The sequence below is a fragment of the Thamnophis elegans genome, chromosome 10 (assembly GCF_009769535.1).
Source record: "Thamnophis elegans isolate rThaEle1 chromosome 10, rThaEle1.pri, whole genome shotgun sequence".
Classification (NCBI taxonomy): Eukaryota; Metazoa; Chordata; class Lepidosauria; order Squamata; family Colubridae; genus Thamnophis; species Thamnophis elegans.
Window position 1 is genome coordinate 21,232,093 of NC_045550.1, and position 27,389 is coordinate 21,259,481.

Here is a 27,389-nt window from a genome sequence, read left to right on the forward strand (position 1 = left end):
GTTGCCCAGACTGTTTTCACAACTAGAGAAGCCACGAGGAGCAAACTCCGGAAAATTGCTGCTCTGCTGCTTCCTCGCGTGTTGCACAACCGGCGAGATTTAAGGGCGTCCATCATCCGCTCTCTTCCTCCCCCACCCATCCCCACGTCCTGTCCTACTCGGAAAGTGTGTCTGCTAAAAATCCGCTAATCTTTTCTCCTCTGCACTCGAGCCGGCAAAAAAAAAAAAGGGGGGGGGGTCTGAACAAGCTACCAATTGTCGCTGGGTTGTTTTAAGACATCGCCTTCCACCTTAAGAAGGTCCTGGCACTTTGCAGAAAGTTGGACTGCACCGCTTTTTTCCTCTGCTGGGTGGAGAGTTTTTTTTTTTTTTTTTGAGAGAGAGAAAGAGAGAAGCTCATCTCCAGGAAATGAGTAAACTAGAAAAAAAATTGCATTAAAGCTACTCCCGTAGCTAAAAGCAACAGGCGTGTAGGATGCTCAGAGAAGAAGGAAGTGCTTCAGACAGAAGTTTTGATCACAGTCGGCACGAAAAGTCGAAGCCTGAATCAAACCTGGCTTGGAAAAGCAGACAAAGCGGTTCTCTGTCGGTCATTTAGTCGAGTAAAAAGTTTGTTGCAGGACGCAGTAAGTATACAGCCAATATTGACTCCTCTGCCTCAAAAAAAAAAAAAACCCAAGTTTTTCATTTAAGATAGTTTTTCTTTTCTGTCGGAGGTCTGCATTTGCTTTTTGAAAAGTATGCAGCCCCATCCCGCCGCCTTTTTCGCCGCTAAAAATAGGAGTCACTTTTGCACTCTCCCCTCCCTTCCGCTCGCAGCCCTCCAACCGTCTCTAAACGAACGTGGGGGGGGGGGGGGGACAGACACACACGGCCGGACGCCCTGCTCAGAACCGGTTGGGGATCACTCTGTATTCGGCGGGGGGTGGGGTGACATTTGCACCGGTTTTTTTCCTTAAGCATTGTAAAATGAGTTGCAGAATAGTAAACGGAAGAGGAAACATCCTTCAAACTTTGGGGGGGAGGGGGATGAGGTAGTTTTTTTTTAAAAAAATGATTTTCTACACTGCATTTTCCTCCTTCTAGGGACTTGGCTTTTTCAATTTACAGATGGATACCGAAAACATTTTTTTATGGTCCATATTCTGATTATCCAGTTATGTTCACCTCTCACGAGGCTCTTCAGCTTTCTCTTTCTAAGTGCTTTGGGGGCTTTGTTGTTGTTATTAAACTGCTAAATTGTCCACAATTTATTTTATTCTTCTCCTGAGTCAAATAATTCCAGGCTAGTTTACAGCAACATGCAAATTAACAAGAAGCATTAAGAGTAAAAACAAATCCTAATAAAAACACAAGGCTATAATTCTACCAGCACCTGAGAGTAAGTCCTGAGAAGCTATAAGGGTGAGATGAGAACAAAGTATGGAAGGAACTGTAAAAAAGGAGACAATTACGTTTATAACTTAAAAGCAAAGGGCCCTTTCCCAGAGATTTAAAGATTAGCAAAATAATAAAAATAAATAAATAAAATAAAAAATAAGTAAAATAAGCACCAGAAAATCCTGCACAGCCCCACCCCAGAAATCCATCCAAGTTGGCTATGTACCTCAAGAGAAAATGACTGAGGATTGTGTTGTATCCACTTTTATTTGCTTAGATAGATTTGTTAAAATGTGTAACTTAGTAATAAACAGAAAAATAAATAAAATGTTCTTCAAATTAGGACTTAAGCATTGACTGTGAAGCATTCTCCCCATTACAAACTCAATTTTGTTCTATTCTTCTAGCTTACCATAACTATTATAACAGTGTTTCCAAATATGACACCCTATTTTATTCTGGTTAGCTCAAGGGTGTCAAATTTGCAGCATCACATGGGGCCTTTTTTTCTCTTTGCTAAACCAGGCGTGGGCATGGCTAGCACATGAGACATCTGGTCTGTGAGTTTGAAAGCCCTGTTTAGCTGAAAATTCTAGGAGTTGTAATCTAAATAATGGTTGGAAAGATATGTTTTAAGTGCCTGGCCTGTAACTATGTTTTGTAAAATTCTGGTCCCTCCTGCATGGACATGCCTACTTAGCAGTATATGCCATATCGAACACTAAATAATAGATAAATGTAATTCTAAGTCTATTACTTCTCTGTAGCTCAGACTACAGTACTTTTAAACGGGGTTAAACAAATTCATGAAGTTAGTCTGTGGTTTTACTTATGGAAACTACCATGGAACCTCTGTTGAATGCCACATAGAATTGGGCAACTTGAAATAATGTATACATTACTCAAAGTGGTCAGTGATCACGGGCTATGGAAACTGATCCAAAATGAAAGAAAAGTTACACGTGATTTTCCTCTTTCAAAACACTCTGCTTCAATGGTATTTGGTGGGGGAAGTGCTAGAATAGATCTTTGCTTAGTTACAGCCATGGAAGGATATATGGAGTTGGTTTCCACATAAACTAGGGATGTCCAGCTGGCGTCCCCTGGGCCAGATGCGTCACACACAGGCCACACCCATCCCAGCTCCACAAAGGGAAAAAGTTGCAAAACATCATGTGACGGCAACGTGATACCAGGAGTTTGACACCCGTGACATAAACTAAGCTTAGAATGAGTAGCCATGGCAGATCATTTTTACTGTGATTTTTTTTAAGTGAAAGATCTCCATTAACATACTACGAGGGTAGAAACAGGCTCAAAAGTCTGGAAGGCAAAGTTCACTTATTTAAAAGTTTAATAAACCCCAGCTCTCCCTCCCAAACCTCCCAGTGATGTTAGCCTGTCATGGATATCCTTCCCTACAGCCAATTAGTTTTTTAAAAAACCCTGCAGTCATCAAATGGAAAATATTGCCTGCTCCTTGCTAAACTCTATGAACTAAAATGCTAAGCCATAATTTGGGAACCATCTCATTCTCTAAATATAATTCAGAATTCAAAATTGCTATTAAATTCCTTTTTTGAGATCATTTTGCAGATAAATCTGTCCTCTGCCTCACCATCTCACCAAGCCTGGCATCACCATCACCTGAAACACTTCTTATGTAGTAATCAGAATTCTTTTTATTTGTGATTATTTACAACTCCCTTGAAATCACATTGTCTTCACAGTGATATTGATCTGAGGCAGTATTGGCGAACCTTTTCAGCACTGAGTGAAACCAGAAGAGCAGCCCTCCGGTGTGCGTACGTGTGAAGATGATATTCCTGTTTCCAGCACATGCATATGTACTGGCCAGCTGGTTTTTGCACACGCATGTGCATGAGAAACTGGAAGACCAGATGGCTGATGTGCATGCATGCGCTGAAAACCAGAAGAGCAGCCACCCGATGCATGCATGCACACCAGGTGGCTGCTCTTGGTTTCCGCTTGAAGACCAGCTGGCCAGTGCACTGGAACCTGGAAGAGCAATGGGTGACAGCTCATGTGCCTGGAGAGATGACTCTGTGTGCCACTTCCGGCACAAGTGTAATAGGTTCGCCATCACAGTTCTAAGAGGTTTTTCTGCATTATAGATACCACATTTCATGGATCACTCTAGGAATAATAGATACATACTGTATTTTCCGGCGTATAAGTTGACTGGGTGAATAAGACGACCCCCTACGTTTCCTGTTAAAATATAGGGTTTGGGCTGTACTCGCCGTATAAGACTATCCCTCTTCCGAGGCGCACCAAATAAAAATTAAAAAAACATCAGATTTTATTTCAATATGGTAATTTTAATTCAAGTGGTTATGGCATACAGGAATTTAGCAGGAAAACTCACTTATAAACATAAGGCTGTTTGTCATCAAACATGTAATATAAAACATTGCAAGTGGATTAAACTTTTCCTAATTCACTCTAAAGCTGAAAGGAAGAATAAGATGATAAACCCAGGGAGGTGCCATGCTGTTTGTTTGCGGTAATGCTGTCAGGTCAGGTATCGCCATTCCAGTATACAGTGTTCAGCCAATCATGGTGAGCGATGTATTTTCTATTAATGAATACAAGGCCTGCTCGGATTGGCAGAGGGTGTGACATCATCAGCTCGCCTTCCTGACTCCAAGCAGGCTGGCTCATAGCGGTATACGCTATGTGAAAACTGCTGGCTCAGCACTGCCGGCGTGGAAAATGCAGCTCAGTACAGCAGTGCGGCAGCGGTACTTAACGGCATTCAGACCGACTTGGAACCGGTAAGTTTCAGCTCGCCGTATACCTGGCGTATGACAAGCCCTGATTTTTGGAACGATTTTTATAGGCTAAAAAGTCATCTTATATGCCGGAAAATACGGTAGTTAGTAGACAGCTTTTTCATTTTGGAACTCTCCAAATTTGCAATCCCACAGACTCACATTGGTCCAGGCCAAGCAGGTTGTGGAAGTTGGGACTTATGGGGATTGTAATCCAACAGATTTTATGGATCAAGAAATTTGTAGACAAGCTTATATATGTGGATCCTGAAGAATAAAGTTTAGAGTAAGTTTTACAGTCCCTGTAAAAATGTTGGAAACAGAATGCTGAAAAGTGATTGGCACAGTCCTTGATTGAGTCCAGTGGAACTACGATTGCTAGACCTAATTATCTGAAGTATTCAAAAAGTATTGAGCGCTCAGATAAGCAACTCATATAGATACTGTAGATGCCATCATATCTTGCCATTGACAATTCTGGCTTGGCTATTCAGATTTGAAGTCCAAGACTCCAGAGCCTCACAAGTTGGAAGGAATAGATCGCCCTGATGACCTAAAATGGATTATTTATTCATTATTTGAAACTTGCTTGCTTTGATAAAAATAGTTTAAAAACATTTTAATACATTTGCCCTCTGGTTATATGTGTATTTTCCAACTTTCCTTAGTGTCTTTCCTGTGTATTGGGTTGATTAGTTACCATATTTTTCAGAGTATAAGATGCACCTTTTCCCCTCAAACAAGAGGCTGAAAATCTGGGTGCATCTTATACCCTGAATACAGCATTTTTTGCCTCCCGAAATCCCACCCTTTCACCAAAACAGCCATGCATAGCCTTTAGGAGGCCTCCAGAGTGCTCCTGGGGGCTGAGGAGGGCAGCACTCTATAAGCCTCCTAAAGGCTATGCATGCCCTTTTTTTGACAAAAAACTGGTCCATTTTCACAAAAAACAGGCCATTATATGCTCATTTTTGTCCTCACCTCCACCCCCCAGGAACAGTCTACAAGCCTCCTAAAAGCTATTCATGCCCTTCTTTTGGGGGGGGGGGAAGGCCCGTTTTCGTGAAAAATGGGCCGTTTTTGGGAGGTTTGCAGAGTGCAAAAACTTTTAAAAAAAATTTGCCTCTTCAAAATCTTATACTCCAGTGCGTCTTATACTTTGAAAAATACAGTAAATAATTTTAAGGAACAGCCAATGCGAAGGAGAGCTGCTTTAAAACCTAACTTTAACAAAATTTCTTTTTGACAACTTATTTTCCCGCTTAGATTTTTAATAGCTATACAGTTTTCAGAAAGCAAATATTCCAATTTGAAAATCTTAGGAGAGGGAGTTGGCACATTTTCTTGTAGATGTTTCATTAAACAGTTATGGTGCTCCAACTGTTTTTGCACCAAAGAATGTCTATTATTATTGGTACTACCTTTGTTTTCTTTTGCCACAATCATTTCTTTTATATTTTATCATTTTTTCGAGTTCTTTGTCTTCAATTTGCTGTCTCCAGATACTCCCATATACACTATCCAGCCTTTTTTGTCTTTCTTATCAACAGTTGTTAAGTCTGGGGTGCTTTGTGGCTTGTTGATTTGAATTCTAAAGTCCCAGAGAACTTTCTTTCTCTTCACATCCAGAGAAATATTCTGCCTTTTCAATATTTCCTAGAATATTTCATTTTTCTGGGAGAGGGCTGGGTGATAACTTCCTACAATCCCTCCTTTTTTTAAAAAAAAACATGTTCCATGCACATGTTCTTGACAAAAGATTAAAATTGGTCAGATCAGGGAGACTTAATTCTTCTGATGGAAAGGCATTGAGAGAGACAGCAGAAGGATCTCTTCAGTGGCTCCCAGAGAGCTTTCAACCATGTAAGTCTAGCAACCAAGACCAAATTTCTGGAAAGAAATTTACAGTATCCAATTTTCCATGCCAATTAGTATCAGATATCACTTTCTGTGAGCTTCCAGACAGGTTTCAAGCAAGCAGAAATCCCAAAATTCTTCACAGCCATGCTTTCCCTTTACGTTACAGGCTGCCCATTTCGAAGGGATGATTCTTGAACCTGCCCTAGCTCTTATTTTAGTGAGGCTAAATTGAGTTTAGCTAGTGTGCAATCCAGGCTATTTAGTATTTTTAAAATTACACACAATGAGCCGGGGAACTCCTAGTCATGAGACCCACGAGTGCAACATATCCTGCTTTACTGGGCAATGGGGCAGCATCATTTTTGAGCCAGTCAGGGCTCAGGAAATATCTGAGGAGAATTGATCCTCCTCCATGGGATTAAAAGGGAGATATCATTGCTTAGACTTTTTTGTGCCAGGGCAAAAATCAACTTAGGAGAAGCTTTGTGTGGAGAAGAGTCAAGGAGATAGTTTCAATCTAATTCTGAATGGGGTCTCTCTCTCTCTCTCTCTCTGTCTCTCTCTGTGTAGGTGTAGCTGCTTCTACAATACAGAAAATACAGACATTGGACAAACTTTCCCTCCCACTAGACAGAAATCTAAGGTGTTCAGAACTTGCTGTGCTAGCCATTCTCAAATATAATTCTTACATGACTACATTAAAGTGATTACAATATAAATGAGACAAGAAAGAAAACCTTATAATGAATTTCTGTGAAGGAGGCAAAGAAAAAAACTTTACAATCAATTTTCACCCTCCCCCATAGACTTTACAGCTGTCTTCTGGGGATAGAAGAGAGTCTTTTGGTCTTTCTTGTGCATTTTAGGGTTCTTTCTTTCATGTCTGATAGTGGTCAGTCAGGCTTGGTACAGTCTGTCCCAGGCTTCACTAAGTTTTTTCCTCATGTCAGGTTTTATCAGGATGCAATCATCAGCAGTCAATTCGAGAGTTATGGTTTGAGCTAGCAGTCCTTTGTTTCTGAGGTAAAAAAAAGAGGCCAAGAATACAGTTCTTTACAGACATATCTTTAGTCTCATGTTGTGGAATCTCACCCGTTCTGTGTGGAAATCCAAACATTATTCCAGAAGGCAGACGATGTAAATTTCATGGAACATGACATTCCCACTGCCTCTATGATTGAAACACTTTTGCAGTAAGATGAGTAAATTTCCAAAAGGGACAACAACTTGTGTTGCAAACAAACAAACAAAATATCATAGGGTAGAGCACCTTGACTCATAAGCTTTTAAAAATGCACTTAGGCGTAAAAGAGAGAGGAAAGAAGAACAGCTTCAAAAAAATTGCAATTAAAAAAAGGTACTTTGAGTCAACACTCCAAAATATCAGATTCCATTCAGATGGAAGCAAATTCTCATTAAGTATGTTAAAACATTTACAAATGTAAGCAAAATATCTCAAAATCATTTCTTTTTATAGGTTTAATTTAAGCATTTTAAACCTCAAAAATTTCCAGAAGAAAAAATCAAAATTGTATTAAGAGCAGACAAGGAACTGTAACTGCATAACCTTTATATGCAGATGAAAAGATCACAACAGTGAAAGGTAAAGGTGCAAGAGCAGGTCACCCATTTACTCCAAATTTCTCAGAAGAGAGAGAGAAAAAAGTGGTTAAGGTGAGGAGAAAAACTGCAGCCGCCTTTGATGACCCAAAAGGAAGGAGGGAAAGAAGGAGGGGATGCACAGAGGCGTTCACAGGTATCACTGGGGGCATTTCATACACACACTCATGGTAAAATGAGCAGACACTCACACTCCCCGCCTTTCCTGCTTCCTCCAAAGAATGACCCAGAAGGAAGAAGGGGGGGGGGGGATTCACGCAGGCAATCACAGGTCTCTGGATCCCTTCACTTATCATTCCCTGGGGCATCGGGGACACATACTCACATTCATACTGCAATCAGACGTTCATGCTTGCTCATGCCAACCAATCTTAATAAGTATTTCAGGAAGCTTTTTTCACAAGCCATCAACCTTCATTTTCTTTTATTAGAGGATCTCACCCTCCCTTCAGGTTTGGAAATGATAACACACATGCATACACATACCATTAAACAACCCCGCAGCTTACTGTTTCTTTATATGAAAGGGAATCAAAGTACATTCATACCAACTTTTACCATCAACATACTCACATTTGCACTGCAATCAGACTGCTTGTGTAAATTAATTTCACATACAAAAATCCCATTTCATTCTTTCTTCATGCAAAGCAGTTATTACAATTATTTCAAGGAGCTGTACATAAGCCAATGAGCTCCATTTTCTTTTATTAAGGGATCTCAACTTCCCTCCAGGTCTGGAAATGATCACACACACAAACATATATATGCACAAATACCATGGAACAACACTTTCAGGCCTGGAGGAGATTCTATTCTTTAGAACTTCAATTTTCTTTTATTGGGGAACATGTGGCTCATTCTCCAAGCATGGGAAAACTCAGAGAGCAGTTTAAATCCTAACTACATTCCCCTTCCCCACAGCTTCAAACCCAAGCTGAGAAGCTTACTTATTTTGCCAGCTGGTCAAATGTATCACAATCAATTCAATGCCATTCAATTCTACATGTTATTAGTGTAGATGCACACCTAAGAATTTTTAACAGACATTACATCAAATTAATCAAGTCCAATTACCTAGGTCTTCCCATTCAGACAGGCTTTATCTTATCACCTGCTAAATTTCTTACTTTTGCTCGAAGTTACACCTGTTGTTCTATCTCCTTAAGCACTAGATTGTTAATACCTGTCTCTGCCCTGGGGTGTTCCGTTTCTAATTTGGATCTGCCAGCAGCGTTGGCTAATTTTTAAAGATCCAAACTCTTCTATCTTGAACTCCCAGCAAGCGCTGGCATATTTTTAAAGATCAAGATATATAGAGACAATATATAGAGAGGTTTGTCCACACATTGTTTGCATTCGGCCAGGGTTCTAGTTTGGATCCCCCAGTGAGCGCTGGCATATTTTTAGAGTCCAGATGTATGGAGACTTTCATTAACACATCGTTTGCATCTGGGTGGGGCTCGAGCTCTACTTTTCTTTTTAAAAACAACTATTACTGCTGCAACAGCTTTCTAACGTATCCCTGTGCACTCCTCAGTCACGTTGAGGAAGAAACTCAAATAGAGCTTCTCTTCAGTTCATCTGATGGTGGCCAGAAAATCAGCAAATTTGTTGACAAAATCTAAATCAAAACTGCCTTCTAGAGCCAGGTTTCTACTTTAGGTCCAATAGAGAAGGTTGGCCAGATAAATGTGCAGAGGGTTTTTACTCAGGTTGAAGGCAAACCTTTAGTAGGAATTTCCTTCATCTCATGCATGCACACACAAGGCAACACTCTCCTCCTCCCCCCAAAAGAAAAAAAATCTATACTCACCTCGAAGAGTACAATCTTCCAGGGCTGAAAGACATGAGAACAAGGTCCCCTCCCACACAGAAAAGGCATTGTTGGAGGATTAGAGGTAAGGGAGAGGCATGGGGGGGTAGATAGCTTGCAGGCAGAGTTTGGGGAAAAAACCAACCCCACCAGTATTGCTGGTAACATTATTGGGATATCACAGATGAGAAATGGGGTCTGGATTCACATGCTTCAGGAAAGAGATGAACAGGTAAAATCATTTAAACACACAATAACTGCAAGGACGAAAATTTTCTTGTAAATGAACTTAAAACATTTCCTGGGTTGTTACTTTAAGGTACAAGGAAGGAAGGAAGAAAAAAATCTCTTTACTCTTTTCTTTCTTTGAAAAATTTAAAATTCTTGTCTTTTTGGATTGGAGACATTTTATAGTTACAATAACTCAAGGGTGCACAAAGACTTAGAAACACAAATACACAAGGACAAGGAGAAAATAAGGGGAAAAAGAACTCAGGTTTACACATCCTAGTCATTCCCAGCACAAATCTGTTAAATTAGGGAAGGCACAAATCTTAACAAACAAACCACGTGGTTGAATAGAAGACAGAGAAAGAGACAAACAGACCAGAGAAAAAGGAAACCCTAACATTTTTCTATTTTCTTTTAAGTACCTTTATGTAGCCAAATTAGTTTTCCTGTATTATCTTTCCGCAAAGCCCATTTGCCACAGTTTCCTTGCTCTCCATGCCAACCAACATAGGCATGTGCCTGGCGTCCCAGGCTTCAAGGAAATCTCCAAGGAAAATTTCTGTCACCCACGAGCTAACGCTTCCCATGACCCTTTACATGTAGGGCTCACTTTTGGCCTAGCTGGGTGACCCGCCATAAGTTTTCAGAAGAAAAAAATTCTGGGAAGGACTTCAATTCCCTCAATGAAGTATTCAGCCCCTTTCCTCATAGGGAATTCTGCTAAGGTTTTCCAGATCCAAAAAGGTGATCTGGGGAGGACCACTGCCCCGCTGCAGTTAGTACCAGCACCTCCTTCTCTCTTTACGCACAATGGGCCTTTGCTTTTTTGCTTTCACAGGACAAAAGTAACAACAACAACAAAATTTTCATTCACTTTTCCATCCATTTTCACACACACTCTCCTTTCCCTGTTCTCTGGCCTGACCCTAATACTTTCCAGGCTCTCTTGGTAAAACACACAGAGGAACCAAGATCCAGCTGTGATCAGGAGAAGGATCCCATCAGTCATACACATGCAGGCATACACACATTTTCCATGCTTTGCCATGCTTTAAAATTAAATTTTAGAGAATTAAAATTTAGAGGTACTCACCTTCTTTCCAGGCAGCCTTTGAGCTCAAACTCAAAACCCCTTTAAAACCTAGATCCAATGGTTAAGGCCAAGATAAAGTCCACCCACAGACTCAATGGTGTCTATGCCAGCATGGAGGCTTACCTGGGCCATATCCATTGGTTAGGCTAGCTTGGAGTCCCTTCATGGACGCCAATTGATGAAAGAAATGTCCTGGGTTTGGCTCCAAGTGGGGAAAAAGACACTGGAGACATGGAGGTTGCTTGGAAAGATGGTTTATTGGTGGACAGGACCACATGGCTTGAGCCCTGAACAGAAAAGATGATCACATGCTTCAATGTTAGTGGAGAAAAGAGAAGGAAGGACTGAGATGCTGAGTCCCTGGTTTTATGCTCTCTCTGGCCTTTGATCTTGAGCTTGTATTCTGATTGGTTGTCAGACTCCCATGGGGCCATGCAGGGGCAACTCTTTAGGCTGCGCTTTGAATCCAGGTTTGGTAGAGTTCTCAGATGCCATGTGATGAGTTGGGTAAAGTGCCAATATTATCATGCCTTAATCCTATTCCCCTGGAGCTGAAGTGGAGAATTCTTTATTATGTAAAGGGACTAGCTTGGCCTTCTTAATGGCCCATTGATAAAGTGGGGATGGGCAGGAAGCTACAGGCAGCTATTCTGTCTTTTAAAACATGTTTTTTTCTTTTCACATCCAGAGAAATATTCTGCCTTTTCAATATTTCCTAGGATATTTCATTTTTTCTGGGTGAGGGCTGGGTGATAACTTCCTACAGTGGAAAAGAAGAGAAGGGCTGAGGTGCTGAAAGTCCCTGGTTTTATGCCCTCTCTGGCCTTTGATCTTGAGCTTTTATTCCGATTGGTTGTCAGACTCCCATAGGACCATGCAGGGGCAACTCTGTAGGCTGTGTTTTGAATCCAGGTTTGGTTGAGTTCTCAGATGCCATGTGGTGAGTGAGTAAAGGCCACTCATGCCTTAATCCCATCACCCTCGAGCTGAAGGGGAGAACTCTTTATTATGTAAAGGGACTGGCTTGGGCATCTTAATGGCCCATGAACAAAGGGCGATGGGCAGGAAGCTGCAGGAAGCTACTCTGGCTTTAAAACATGTTTCTCCCTTTTCACATCCAGGGAAATGTAATATTCGGCCTTTTCAATATTTCCTAGGATATTTCATTTTTCTGGGAGAGGGCTGGGTGATAACTCCCTACAGTAGAAATACCTTTCCATTTATCAATATACTAGTTTAGGTGTACTATGCAAGGAACAAATTTCAATATCTTAAACTACTTCTGAGGTATTTTGTTCTGCATTTGATCCATTCTGTGGCAGAATGTGATTATCCTATAAATTAGCATTTTTGATCCCTTCATTAGATATTAAATAAAGACTGTTACTAACTAACCATTTGTTCTCATCAAAGTCATGTCCAAAATGAGTCATGTAGACTAATTGCTGACAAATGCCAAATGTAAATATAATGCCAAATGGTGCGTCCCATCTTATTTATTTATTATTTATTTATTTATTTATTTATTTATTTATTTATTTATTTATTTATTTATTTGTCTTGTATGCCGCCCACTCCCGGAGGACTCCGGGCGGCTCACAAAAGACAAGGGAAAGGGGGGAACGAGACAAAGACAACATATTAAAAACAAAACCAACATTCACAATTTCTGTGGAGGTAGATGCTTCTCAGCTCCCCCCAGCCTGCTGGAACAGCCAGGACTTGGTGACTTTGCGGAAGGCCGGGAGGGTAGTAAGGGTCCAGATCTCAACAGGGAGCTCGTTCCAGAGGGCCGGAGCTGCAACAGAGAAGGCCCTCCCCCGGGGAGTCGCCAGCCGACATTGGCTGGCAGATGGAATCCGGAGGAGACCTAACCTGTGCGATCTAATTGGTCTGAGAGAGGTAATCGGCAGGAGGCGGTCTCTCAGGTGCCCAGGTCCGATGCCATGTAGGGCTTTATAGGTAGCGACCAGCACCTTGAAGCGGATTCGGAGACTAATAGGTAGCCAGTGCAGCTCGCGGAGGATAGGTAAACGTGGGTGTACCTTGGTGCACCCACAATCGCTCGCACGGCTGCATTCTGGACTAATTGGAGTCTTCGAACACTCTTCAAGGGCAGCCCCATGTAGAGCGCATTACAATAATCCAGTCTTGAGGTCACAAGGGCGTGAGTGACTGTCTGAAGGGCCTCCCGATCCAGGTAGGGTCGCAATTGGTGCACCAGGTGGACCTGGGCAAAGGTCCCCCTGGTCACAGCCGACAGATGGTGTTCTAGAGTCAGCTGTGGGTCCAAGAGGACTCCCAAATTGCAAACCCTCTCTGAGGGGCGTATAATTTCGCCCCCCAGTCTGAGAGATGGAACAGTTAGACAATCTTTGGGAGGGAACATCTATACTGTATCTGACGGTTTCTGAGTTCTTCGACTAAAAAAGCATAGTCTCTCCTGGCTCTTAACATTTGAGGTGGTATCTCTTTCAAAACAATCAGGTCTTGACCGCCAATTTGGAGCTTAGTGTTATAAGACTCTTGTAGTACCATATTTCTAAGCTCTCTTGTAGTGAAGTATATAACGATGTCTCGAGGAAGCTGTTTCTGCTTTGCCACCCAGGAGTTAACGCGATAAACTTTGTCGATCTGCCAGTCGAGGTTAGTCCCTGGTCTTCCCACCAGGCGGTCAAAGGCTTCTGATAGGATCTGTTTCAGGTTCTCCTGTTTCTCCTCACGCAGCCCCCTTACTCTTAATGCCAGCTCCATTTGTCTATACTGTATCATAATAATTTCTTTTCAGCATTTTCCACTTTTTGTTCCACCGCCTCTGTTTTCAATGTCAAGTTGGTATTAGCCTCATTAAGATCCTCTAGACTATCTTCAATTCCGGAAACATGTTCTGTCAATACAGTTACAAGTCCCAGCATTTCATCTTTAACAACCCTGGCATCAATTTTCTCATACAACCCCTGTTTAAGTCCTTTTATTTCCCCTTTTATTTCTCCTTTTATTTCTTTTATTTCCTCTTTTCCCTCCTGTTTTATCTCCTGTTTTATCTCCTCTTGAAGATCTCTAAGTTTATCTTCCATTTTAATTGTCTGTGCGTTAAGAGCCACACTTAATTCACTCAAGAAAAATTCTTTCGTTAACAAATCTCCAGCAGGGGGCGTAGGGAGCGGAGGCTGCAACCTTGTGCCAGGCACTGGAGATGTGCCCCTGGGAATAGAAGGCGACGGTTTCAAATTAGGATTTGGTTTTGAGGCCATTCCAAATTTTATCTTCCAGCAATTAATAAAACTCTGCTGCCTGACTGTGCAGCTATAAGTAAAGATGCTGAATTTCTCCCTTTACTTTGAAATTTGAGGCTTGGCAAAACTTTCAGAAAATAAGGATTGTAACAAGACAGTTCAGCAGATTCATCACCATTTAAATTCCAGATAAGCAAGATTAATGAGAGAAAGGAAGTCTTGTGAAAATGAAACTAATTAAAAAGTTTCTGCTGGCCGATTGTGAAACAGGTGATAAGACGCTCCTTTGAAGTTTTAGAGTTCTGTAGCATTTAACAAGGAGGTTAAGAAGATAATCATTGTTACCGGAGAATCCAGCCGGCTCGGCGCCATTTTAAAAGCCTCTAAGTAAATAGATTTTCAGAGGAAGATCTTGTAAAAAAAAGAAGCTAGGATCTTGGTAAACAATTAATGTCCACGTAAATGGATTCAGCTCGTATTAAAATCAAATAAATCAAAGCTGTGAACTGAGTGGGAGAGATCTTACTTTGTACTGCACAAGGCAGTTTGAAGTTCCCAGCACGGACGCCGTTCTGCTTTGGGCTGGCCCCCCTCTCTCTGCAGGCACAGAAGCTGCAAAAATCGAAGGGCATTTGCCAGCAAAACTATATCTTCTTCCCTTCTTGCCTGAAGGATAAGAAACCTGTTAAGACGTCAGATGGATGATCATCTAAACAGATACGTGACCAGGAATTCGGGGGCAGCTAATTTTAAGCTGCCACCATCAGCAAGCTCCTCCCAGGAAGTAAGCCATGGCTTTTTTATTATCGTAATAATTTCTATGTTTTCCTAGGGGGAAATGATTAACAAAGAAATTAAAGGATCATTTTGCAGATAAATCTGTCCTCTGCCTCACCATCTCACCAAGCCTGGCATCACCATCACCTGAAACACTTCTTATGTAGTAATCAGAATTCTTTTTATTTGTGATTATTTACAACTCCCTTGAAATCACATTGTCTTCACAGTGATATTGATCTGAGGCAGTATTGGCGAACCTTTTCAGCACTGAGTGAAACCAGAAGAGCAGCCCTCCGGTGTGCGTACGTGTGAAGATGATATTCCTGTTTCCAGCACATGCATATGTACTGGCCAGCTGGTTTTTGCACACGCATGTGCATGAGAAACTGGAAGACCAGATGGCTGATGTGCATGCATGCGCTGAAAACCAGAAGAGCAGCCACCCGATGCATGCATGCACACCAGGTGGCTGCTCTTGGTTTCCGCTTGAAGACCAGCTGGCCAGTGCACTGGAACCTGGAAGAGCAATGGGTGACAGCTCATGTGCCTGGAGAGATGACTCTGTGTGCCACTTCCGGCACAAGTGTAATAGGTTCGCCATCACAGTTCTAAGAGGTTTTTCTGCATTATAGATACCACATTTCATGGATCACTCTAGGAATAATAGATACATACTGTATTTTCCGGCGTATAAGTTGACTGGGTGAATAAGACGACCCCCTACGTTTCCTGTTAAAATATAGGGTTTGGGCTGTACTCGCCGTATAAGACTATCCCTCTTCCGAGGCGCACCAAATAAAAATTAAAAAAACATCAGATTTTATTTCAATATGGTAATTTTAATTCAAGTGGTTATGGCATACAGGAATTTAGCAGGAAAACTCACTTATAAACATAAGGCTGTTTGTCATCAAACATGTAATATAAAACATTGCAAGTGGATTAAACTTTTCCTAATTCACTCTAAAGCTGAAAGGAAGAATAAGATGATAAACCCAGGGAGGTGCCATGCTGTTTGTTTGCGGTAATGCTGTCAGGTCAGGTATCGCCATTCCAGTATACAGTGTTCAGCCAATCATGGTGAGCGATGTATTTTCTATTAATGAATACAAGGCCTGCTCGGATTGGCAGAGGGTGTGACATCATCAGCTCGCCTTCCTGACTCCAAGCAGGCTGGCTCATAGCGGTATACGCTATGTGAAAACTGCTGGCTCAGCACTGCCGGCGTGGAAAATGCAGCTCAGTACAGCAGTGCGGCAGCGGTACTTAACGGCATTCAGACCGACTTGGAACCGGTAAGTTTCAGCTCGCCGTATACCTGGCGTATGACAAGCCCTGATTTTTGGAACGATTTTTATAGGCTAAAAAGTCATCTTATATGCCGGAAAATACGGTAGTTAGTAGACAGCTTTTTCATTTTGGAACTCTCCAAATTTGCAATCCCACAGACTCACATTGGTCCAGGCCAAGCAGGTTGTGGAAGTTGGGACTTATGGGGATTGTAATCCAACAGATTTTATGGATCAAGAAATTTGTAGACAAGCTTATATATGTGGATCCTGAAGAATAAAGTTTAGAGTAAGTTTTACAGTCCCTGTAAAAATGTTGGAAACAGAATGCTGAAAAGTGATTGGCACAGTCCTTGATTGAGTCCAGTGGAACTACGATTGCTAGACCTAATTATCTGAAGTATTCAAAAAGTATTGAGCGCTCAGATAAGCAACTCATATAGATACTGTAGATGCCATCATATCTTGCCATTGACAATTCTGGCTTGGCTATTCAGATTTGAAGTCCAAGACTCCAGAGCCTCACAAGTTGGAAGGAATAGATCGCCCTGATGACCTAAAATGGATTATTTATTCATTATTTGAAACTTGCTTGCTTTGATAAAAATAGTTTAAAAACATTTTAATACATTTGCCCTCTGGTTATATGTGTATTTTCCAACTTTCCTTAGTGTCTTTCCTGTGTATTGGGTTGATTAGTTACCATATTTTTCAGAGTATAAGATGCACCTTTTCCCCTCAAACAAGAGGCTGAAAATCTGGGTGCATCTTATACCCTGAATACAGCATTTTTTGCCTCCCGAAATCCCACCCTTTCACCAAAACAGCCATGCATAGCCTTTAGGAGGCCTCCAGAGTGCTCCTGGGGGCTGAGGAGGGCAGCACTCTATAAGCCTCCTAAAGGCTATGCATGCCCTTTTTTTGACAAAAAACTGGTCCATTTTCACAAAAAACAGGCCATTATATGCTCATTTTTGTCCTCACCTCCACCCCCCAGGAACACTCTACAAGCCTCCTAAAAGCTATTCATGCCCTTCTTTTGGGGGGGGGGGGAAGGCCCGTTTTCGTGAAAAATGGGCCGTTTTTGGGAGGTTTGCAGAGTGCAAAAACTTTTAAAAAAAATTTGCCTCTTCAAAATCTTATACTCCAGTGCGTCTTATACTTTGAAAAATACAGTAAATAATTTTAAGGAACAGCCAATGCGAAGGAGAGCTGCTTTAAAACCTAACTTTAACAAAATTTCTTTTTGACAACTTATTTTCCCGCTTAGATTTTTAATAGCTATACAGTTTTCAGAAAGCAAATATTCCAATTTGAAAATCTTAGGAGAGGGAGTTGGCACATTTTCTTGTAGATGTTTCATTAAACAGTTATGGTGCTCCAACTGTTTTTGCACCAAAGAATGTCTATTATTATTGGTACTACCTTTGTTTTCTTTTGCCACAATCATTTCTTTTATATTTTATCATTTTTTCGAGTTCTTTGTCTTCAATTTGCTGTCTCCAGATACTCCCATATACACTATCCAGCCTTTTTTGTCTTTCTTATCAACAGTTGTTAAGTCTGGGGTGCTTTGTGGCTTGTTGATTTGAATTCTAAAGTCCCAGAGAACTTTCTTTCTCTTCACATCCAGAGAAATATTCTGCCTTTTCAATATTTCCTAGAATATTTCATTTTTCTGGGAGAGGGCTGGGTGATAACTTCCTACAATCCCTCCTTTTTTTAAAAAAAAACATGTTCCATGCACATGTTCTTGACAAAAGATTAAAATTGGTCAGATCAGGGAGACTTAATTCTTCTGATGGAAAGGCATTGAGAGAGACAGCAGAAGGATCTCTTCAGTGGCTCCCAGAGAGCTTTCAACCATGTAAGTCTAGCAACCAAGACCAAATTTCTGGAAAGAAATTTACAGTATCCAATTTTCCATGCCAATTAGTATCAGATATCACTTTCTGTGAGCTTCCAGACAGGTTTCAAGCAAGCAGAAATCCCAAAATTCTTCACAGCCATGCTTTCCCTTTACGTTACAGGCTGCCCATTTCGAAGGGATGATTCTTGAACCTGCCCTAGCTCTTATTTTAGTGAGGCTAAATTGAGTTTAGCTAGTGTGCAATCCAGGCTATTTAGTATTTTTAAAATTACACACAATGAGCCGGGGAACTCCTAGTCATGAGACCCACGAGTGCAACATATCCTGCTTTACTGGGCAATGGGGCAGCATCATTTTTGAGCCAGTCAGGGCTCAGGAAATATCTGAGGAGAATTGATCCTCCTCCATGGGATTAAAAGGGAGATATCATTGCTTAGACTTTTTTGTGCCAGGGCAAAAATCAACTTAGGAGAAGCTTTGTGTGGAGAAGAGTCAAGGAGATAGTTTCAATCTAATTCTGAATGGGGTCTCTCTCTCTCTCTCTCTCTGTCTCTCTCTGTGTAGGTGTAGCTGCTTCTACAATACAGAAAATACAGACATTGGACAAACTTTCCCTCCCACTAGACAGAAATCTAAGGTGTTCAGAACTTGCTGTGCTAGCCATTCTCAAATATAATTCTTACATGACTACATTAAAGTGATTACAATATAAATGAGACAAGAAAGAAAACCTTATAATGAATTTCTGTGAAGGAGGCAAAGAAAAAAACTTTACAATCAATTTTCACCCTCCCCCATAGACTTTACAGCTGTCTTCTGGGGATAGAAGAGAGTCTTTTGGTCTTTCTTGTGCATTTTAGGGTTCTTTCTTTCATGTCTGATAGTGGTCAGTCAGGCTTGGTACAGTCTGTCCCAGGCTTCACTAAGTTTTTTCCTCATGTCAGGTTTTATCAGGATGCAATCATCAGCAGTCAATTCGAGAGTTATGGTTTGAGCTAGCAGTCCTTTGTTTCTGAGGTAAAAAAAAGAGGCCAAGAATACAGTTCTTTACAGACATATCTTTAGTCTCATGTTGTGGAATCTCACCCGTTCTGTGTGGAAATCCAAACATTATTCCAGAAGGCAGACGATGTAAATTTCATGGAACATGACATTCCCACTGCCTCTATGATTGAAACACTTTTGCAGTAAGATGAGTAAATTTCCAAAAGGGACAACAACTTGTGTTGCAAACAAACAAACAAAATATCATAGGGTAGAGCACCTTGACTCATAAGCTTTTAAAAATGCACTTAGGCGTAAAAGAGAGAGGAAAGAAGAACAGCTTCAAAAAAATTGCAATTAAAAAAGGTACTTTGAGTCAACACTCCAAAATATCAGATTCCATTCAGATGGAAGCAAATTCTCATTAAGTATGTTAAAACATTTACAAATGTAAGCAAAATATCTCAAAATCATTTCTTTTTATAGGTTTAATTTAAGCATTTTAAACCTCAAAAATTTCCAGAAGAAAAAATCAAAATTGTATTAAGAGCAGACAAGGAACTGTAACTGCATAACCTTTATATGCAGATGAAAAGATCACAACAGTGAAAGGTAAAGGTGCAAGAGCAGGTCACCCATTTACTCCAAATTTCTCAGAAGAGAGAGAGAAAAAAGTGGTTAAGGTGAGGAGAAAAACTGCAGCCGCCTTTGATGACCCAAAAGGAAGGAGGGAAAGAAGGAGGGGATGCACAGAGGCGTTCACAGGTATCACTGGGGGCATTTCATACACACACTCATGGTAAAATGAGCAGACACTCACACTCCCCGCCTTTCCTGCTTCCTCCAAAGAATGACCCAGAAGGAAGAAGGGGGGGGGGGATTCACGCAGGCAATCACAGGTCTCTGGATCCCTTCACTTATCATTCCCTGGGGCATCGGGGACACATACTCACATTCATACTGCAATCAGACGTTCATGCTTGCTCATGCCAACCAATCTTAATAAGTATTTCAGGAAGCTTTTTTCACAAGCCATCAACCTTCATTTTCTTTATTAGAGGATCTCACCCTCCCTTCAGGTTTGGAAATGATAACACACATGCATACACATACCATTAAACAACCCCGCAGCTTACTGTTTCTTTATATGAAAGGGAATCAAAGTACATTCATACCAACTTTTACCATCAACATACTCACATTTGCACTGCAATCAGACTGCTTGTGTAAATTAATTTCACATACAAAAATCCCATTTCATTCTTTCTTCATGCAAAGCAGTTATTACAATTATTTCAAGGAGCTGTACATAAGCCAATGAGCTCCATTTTCTTTTATTAAGGGATCTCAACTTCCCTCCAGGTCTGGAAATGATCACACACACAAACATATATATGCACAAATACCATGGAACAACACTTTCAGGCCTGGAGGAGATTCTATTCTTTAGAACTTCAATTTTCTTTTATTGGGGAACATGTGGCTCATTCTCCAAGCATGGGAAAACTCAGAGAGCAGTTTAAATCCTAACTACATTCCCCTTCCCCACAGCTTCAAACCCAAGCTGAGAAGCTTACTTATTTTGCCAGCTGGTCAAATGTATCACAATCAATTCAATGCCATTCAATTCTACATGTTATTAGTGTAGATGCACACCTAAGAATTTTTAACAGACATTACATCAAATTAATCAAGTCCAATTACCTAGGTCTTCCCATTCAGACAGGCTTTATCTTATCACCTGCTAAATTTCTTACTTTTGCTCGAAGTTACACCTGTTGTTCTATCTCCTTAAGCACTAGATTGTTAATACCTGTCTCTGCCCTGGGGTGTTCCGTTTCTAATTTGGATCTGCCAGCAGCGTTGGCTAATTTTTAAAGATCCAAACTCTTCTATCTTGAACTCCCAGCAAGCGCTGGCATATTTTTAAAGATCAAGATATATAGAGACAATATATAGAGAGGTTTGTCCACACATTGTTTGCATTCGGCCAGGGTTCTAGTTTGGATCCCCCAGTGAGCGCTGGCATATTTTTAGAGTCCAGATGTATGGAGACTTTCATTAACACATCGTTTGCATCTGGGTGGGGCTCGAGCTCTACTTTTCTTTTTAAAAACAACTATTACTGCTGCAACAGCTTTCTAACGTATCCCTGTGCACTCCTCAGTCACGTTGAGGAAGAAACTCAAATAGAGCTTCTCTTCAGTTCATCTGATGGTGGCCAGAAAATCAGCAAATTTGTTGACAAAATCTAAATCAAAACTGCCTTCTAGAGCCAGGTTTCTACTTTAGGTCCAATAGAGAAGGTTGGCCAGATAAATGTGCAGAGGGTTTTTACTCAGGTTGAAGGCAAACCTTTAGTAGGAATTTCCTTCATCTCATGCATGCACACACAAGGCAACACTCTCCTCCTCCCCCCAAAAGAAAAAAAATCTATACTCACCTCGAAGAGTACAATCTTCCAGGGCTGAAAGACATGAGAACAAGGTCCCCTCCCACACAGAAAAGGCATTGTTGGAGGATTAGAGGTAAGGGAGAGGCATGGGGGGGTAGATAGCTTGCAGGCAGAGTTTGGGGAAAAAACCAACCCCACCAGTATTGCTGGTAACATTATTGGGATATCACAGATGAGAAATGGGGTCTGGATTCACATGCTTCAGGAAAGAGATGAACAGGTAAAATCATTTAAACACACAATAACTGCAAGGACGAAAATTTTCTTGTAAATGAACTTAAAACATTTCCTGGGTTGTTACTTTAAGGTACAAGGAAGGAAGGAAGAAAAAAATCTCTTTACTCTTTTCTTTCTTTGAAAAATTTAAAATTCTTGTCTTTTTGGATTGGAGACATTTTATAGTTACAATAACTCAAGGGTGCACAAAGACTTAGAAACACAAATACACAAGGACAAGGAGAAAATAAGGGGAAAAAGAACTCAGGTTTACACATCCTAGTCATTCCCAGCACAAATCTGTTAAATTAGGGAAGGCACAAATCTTAACAAACAAACCACGTGGTTGAATAGAAGACAGAGAAAGAGACAAACAGACCAGAGAAAAAGGAAACCCTAACATTTTTCTATTTTCTTTTAAGTACCTTTATGTAGCCAAATTAGTTTTCCTGTATTATCTTTCCGCAAAGCCCATTTGCCACAGTTTCCTTGCTCTCCATGCCAACCAACATAGGCATGTGCCTGGCGTCCCAGGCTTCAAGGAAATCTCCAAGGAAAATTTCTGTCACCCACGAGCTAACGCTTCCCATGACCCTTTACATGTAGGGCTCACTTTTGGCCTAGCTGGGTGACCCGCCATAAGTTTTCAGAAGAAAAAAATTCTGGGAAGGACTTCAATTCCCTCAATGAAGTATTCAGCCCCTTTCCTCATAGGGAATTCTGCTAAGGTTTTCCAGATCCAAAAAGGTGATCTGGGGAGGACCACTGCCCCGCTGCAGTTAGTACCAGCACCTCCTTCTCTCTTTACGCACAATGGGCCTTTGCTTTTTTGCTTTCACAGGACAAAAGTAACAACAACAACAAAATTTTCATTCACTTTTCCATCCATTTTCACACACACTCTCCTTTCCCTGTTCTCTGGCCTGACCCTAATACTTTCCAGGCTCTCTTGGTAAAACACACAGAGGAACCAAGATCCAGCTGTGATCAGGAGAAGGATCCCATCAGTCATACACATGCAGGCATACACACATTTTCCATGCTTTGCCATGCTTTAAAATTAAATTTTAGAGAATTAAAATTTAGAGGTACTCACCTTCTTTCCAGGCAGCCTTTGAGCTCAAACTCAAAACCCCTTTAAAACCTAGATCCAATGGTTAAGGCCAAGATAAAGTCCACCCACAGACTCAATGGTGTCTATGCCAGCATGGAGGCTTACCTGGGCCATATCCATTGGTTAGGCTAGCTTGGAGTCCCTTCATGGACGCCAATTGATGAAAGAAATGTCCTGGGTTTGGCTCCAAGTGGGGAAAAAGACACTGGAGACATGGAGGTTGCTTGGAAAGATGGTTTATTGGTGGACAGGACCACATGGCTTGAGCCCTGAACAGAAAAGATGATCACATGCTTCAATGTTAGTGGAGAAAAGAGAAGGAAGGACTGAGATGCTGAGTCCCTGGTTTTATGCTCTCTCTGGCCTTTGATCTTGAGCTTGTATTCTGATTGGTTGTCAGACTCCCATGGGGCCATGCAGGGGCAACTCTTTAGGCTGCGCTTTGAATCCAGGTTTGGTAGAGTTCTCAGATGCCATGTGATGAGTTGGGTAAAGTGCCAATATTATCATGCCTTAATCCTATTCCCCTGGAGCTGAAGTGGAGAATTCTTTATTATGTAAAGGGACTAGCTTGGCCTTCTTAATGGCCCATTGATAAAGTGGGGATGGGCAGGAAGCTACAGGCAGCTATTCTGTCTTTTAAAACATGTTTTTTTCTTTTCACATCCAGAGAAATATTCTGCCTTTTCAATATTTCCTAGGATATTTCATTTTTTCTGGGTGAGGGCTGGGTGATAACTTCCTACAGTGGAAAAGAAGAGAAGGGCTGAGGTGCTGAAAGTCCCTGGTTTTATGCCCTCTCTGGCCTTTGATCTTGAGCTTTTATTCCGATTGGTTGTCAGACTCCCATAGGACCATGCAGGGGCAACTCTGTAGGCTGTGTTTTGAATCCAGGTTTGGTTGAGTTCTCAGATGCCATGTGGTGAGTGAGTAAAGGCCACTCATGCCTTAATCCCATCACCCTCGAGCTGAAGGGGAGAACTCTTTATTATGTAAAGGGACTGGCTTGGGCATCTTAATGGCCCATGAACAAAGGGCGATGGGCAGGAAGCTGCAGGAAGCTACTCTGGCTTTAAAACATGTTTCTCCCTTTTCACATCCAGGGAAATGTAATATTCGGCCTTTTCAATATTTCCTAGGATATTTCATTTTTCTGGGAGAGGGCTGGGTGATAACTCCCTACAGTAGAAATACCTTTCCATTTATCAATATACTAGTTTAGGTGTACTATGCAAGGAACAAATTTCAATATCTTAAACTACTTCTGAGGTATTTTGTTCTGCATTTGATCCATTCTGTGGCAGAATGTGATTATCCTATAAATTAGCATTTTTGATCCCTTCATTAGATATTAAATAAAGACTGTTACTAACTAACCATTTGTTCTCATCAAAGTCATGTCCAAAATGAGTCATGTAGACTAATTGCTGACAAATGCCAAATGTAAATATAATGCCAAATGGTGCGTCCCATCTTATTTATTTATTATTTATTTATTTATTTATTTATTTATTTATTTATTTATTTGTCTTGTATGCCGCCCACTCCCGGAGGACTCCGGGCGGCTCACAAAAGACAAGGGAAAGGGGGGAACGAGACAAAGACAACATATTAAAAACAAAACCAACATTCACAATTTCTGTGGAGGTAGATGCTTCTCAGCTCCCCCCAGCCTGCTGGAACAGCCAGGACTTGGTGACTTTGCGGAAGGCCGGGAGGGTAGTAAGGGTCCAGATCTCAACAGGGAGCTCGTTCCAGAGGGCCGGAGCTGCAACAGAGAAGGCCCTCCCCCGGGGAGTCGCCAGCCGACATTGGCTGGCAGATGGAATCCGGAGGAGACCTAACCTGTGCGATCTAATTGGTCTGAGAGAGGTAATCGGCAGGAGGCGGTCTCTCAGGTGCCCAGGTCCGATGCCATGTAGGGCTTTATAGGTAGCGACCAGCACCTTGAAGCGGATTCGGAGACTAATAGGTAGCCAGTGCAGCTCGCGGAGGATAGGTAAACGTGGGTGTACCTTGGTGCACCCACAATCGCTCGCACGGCTGCATTCTGGACTAATTGGAGTCTTCGAACACTCTTCAAGGGCAGCCCCATGTAGAGCGCATTACAATAATCCAGTCTTGAGGTCACAAGGGCGTGAGTGACTGTCTGAAGGGCCTCCCGATCCAGGTAGGGTCGCAATTGGTGCACCAGGTGGACCTGGGCAAAGGTCCCCCTGGTCACAGCCGACAGATGGTGTTCTAGAGTCAGCTGTGGGTCCAAGAGGACTCCCAAATTGCAAACCCTCTCTGAGGGGCGTATAATTTCGCCCCCCAGTCTGAGAGATGGAACAGTTAGACAATCTTTGGGAGGGAACATCTATACTGTATCTGACGGTTTCTGAGTTCTTCGACTAAAAAAGCATAGTCTCTCCTGGCTCTTAACATTTGAGGTGGTATCTCTTTCAAAACAATCAGGTCTTGACCGCCAATTTGGAGCTTAGTGTTATAAGACTCTTGTAGTACCATATTTCTAAGCTCTCTTGTAGTGAAGTATATAACGATGTCTCGAGGAAGCTGTTTCTGCTTTGCCACCCAGGAGTTAACGCGATAAACTTTGTCGATCTGCCAGTCGAGGTTAGTCCCTGGTCTTCCCACCAGGCGGTCAAAGGCTTCTGATAGGATCTGTTTCAGGTTCTCCTGTTTCTCCTCACGCAGCCCCCTTACTCTTAATGCCAGCTCCATTTGTCTATACTGTATCATAATAATTTCTTTTTCAGCATTTTCCACTTTTTGTTCCACCGCCTCTGTTTTCAATGTCAAGTTGGTATTAGCCTCATTAAGATCCTCTAGACTATCTTCAATTCCGGAAACATGTTCTGTCAATACAGTTACAAGTCCCAGCATTTCATCTTTAACAACCCTGGCATCAATTTTCTCATACAACCCCTGTTTAAGTCCTTTTATTTCCCCTTTTATTTCTCCTTTTATTTCTTTTATTTCCTCTTTTCCCTCCTGTTTTATCTCCTGTTTTATCTCCTCTTGAAGATCTCTAAGTTTATCTTCCATTTTAATTGTCTGTGCGTTAAGAGCCACACTTAATTCACTCAAGAAAAATTCTTTCGTTAACAAATCTCCAGCAGGGGGCGTAGGGAGCGGAGGCTGCAACCTTGTGCCAGGCACTGGAGATGTGCCCCTGGGAATAGAAGGCGACGGTTTCAAATTAGGATTTGGTTTTGAGGCCATTCCAAATTTTATCTTCCAGCAATTAATAAAACTCTGCTGCCTGACTGTGCAGCTATAAGTAAAGATGCTGAATTTCTCCCTTTACTTTGAAATTTGAGGCTTGGCAAAACTTTCAGAAAATAAGGATTGTAACAAGACAGTTCAGCAGATTCATCACCATTTAAATTCCAGATAAGCAAGATTAATGAGAGAAAGGAAGTCTTGTGAAAATGAAACTAATTAAAAAGTTTCTGCTGGCCGATTGTGAAACAGGTGATAAGACGCTCCTTTGAAGTTTTAGAGTTCTGTAGCATTTAACAAGGAGGTTAAGAAGATAATCATTGTTACCGGAGAATCCAGCCGGCTCGGCGCCATTTTAAAAGCCTCTAAGTAAATAGATTTTCAGAGGAAGATCTTGTAAAAAAAGAAGCTAGGATCTTGGTAAACAATTAATGTCCACGTAAATGGATTCAGCTCGTATTAAAATCAAATAAATCAAAGCTGTGAACTGAGTGGGAGAGATCTTACTTTGTACTGCACAAGGCAGTTTGAAGTTCCCAGCACGGACGCCGTTCTGCTTTGGGCTGGCCCCCCTCTCTCTGCAGGCACAGAAGCTGCAAAAATCGAAGGGCATTTGCCAGCAAAACTATATCTTCTTCCCTTCTTGCCTGAAGGATAAGAAACCTGTTAAGACGTCAGATGGATGATCATCTAAACAGATACGTGACCAGGAATTCGGGGGCAGCTAATTTTAAGCTGCCACCATCAGCAAGCTCCTCCCAGGAAGTAAGCCATGGCTTTTTTATTATCGTAATAATTTCTATGTTTTCCTAGGGGGAAATGATTAACAAAGAAATTAAAGGAAAATTGGATTTGGTTCTTTTCGAACCTCCAAGGTGCACCATGAACAACATTTCTAGTGATAAAAAATATCTTTAATATTCCATATTACTAAATTGGTAGAATAAACTTTTTCAACTGTTTCACCCATTTTCATAGTTGAAACTTTACATTTGTTGTCTACTTCTTGCAATTTGGTTCCCCTTTGGTTAATTACAAATTTTTTTAGTCTCTTTATCATTGACAAGTATTTCCAAAGCTTATGGGCAGAAAAACAAAAAGCAAATATCATAATACGTAGTAAATTAATTATGATCTGGCTATTATAATACGCTCAGATGAATGTAGAAATTTGGAGTGTTCAAACTAATTTACCAGATAATTTGATAAACTGATAATTTATCATTTTGTAAATGTCATAATGTCCACAGATGTTTCCTTTTGTCATTGAGAAGATTGTGGAGAAACGTGTCCCTGGTCTTTTCAGCCATTGCCTTTCTCGCACTTAATAGTATTCTGTCTAATAGCAGAGAAATAGTGACTTTCATAATGCAACCTTTTCAAAATAGTTTAAAATTCAGATCATACTAATTTATTGTTATTTAA

At 41.2% G+C, this 27,389-nt stretch overlaps 1 protein-coding gene across 1 annotated transcript in view; it reads left to right on the plus strand.

Annotated features, from left to right (window-relative positions):
- The first annotated feature begins 444 nt into the window (after positions 1-444).
- ITPRIP (inositol 1,4,5-trisphosphate receptor interacting protein) overlaps positions 445-27,389 on the plus strand; it is a 41,698-nt gene continuing 14,753 nt past the window's right edge. The window contains exon 1 of the mRNA XM_032225374.1: positions 445-626. The gene's annotated coding sequence lies outside the window, so the exon portion shown is untranslated. The remainder of the gene's footprint in view (positions 627-27,389) is intronic.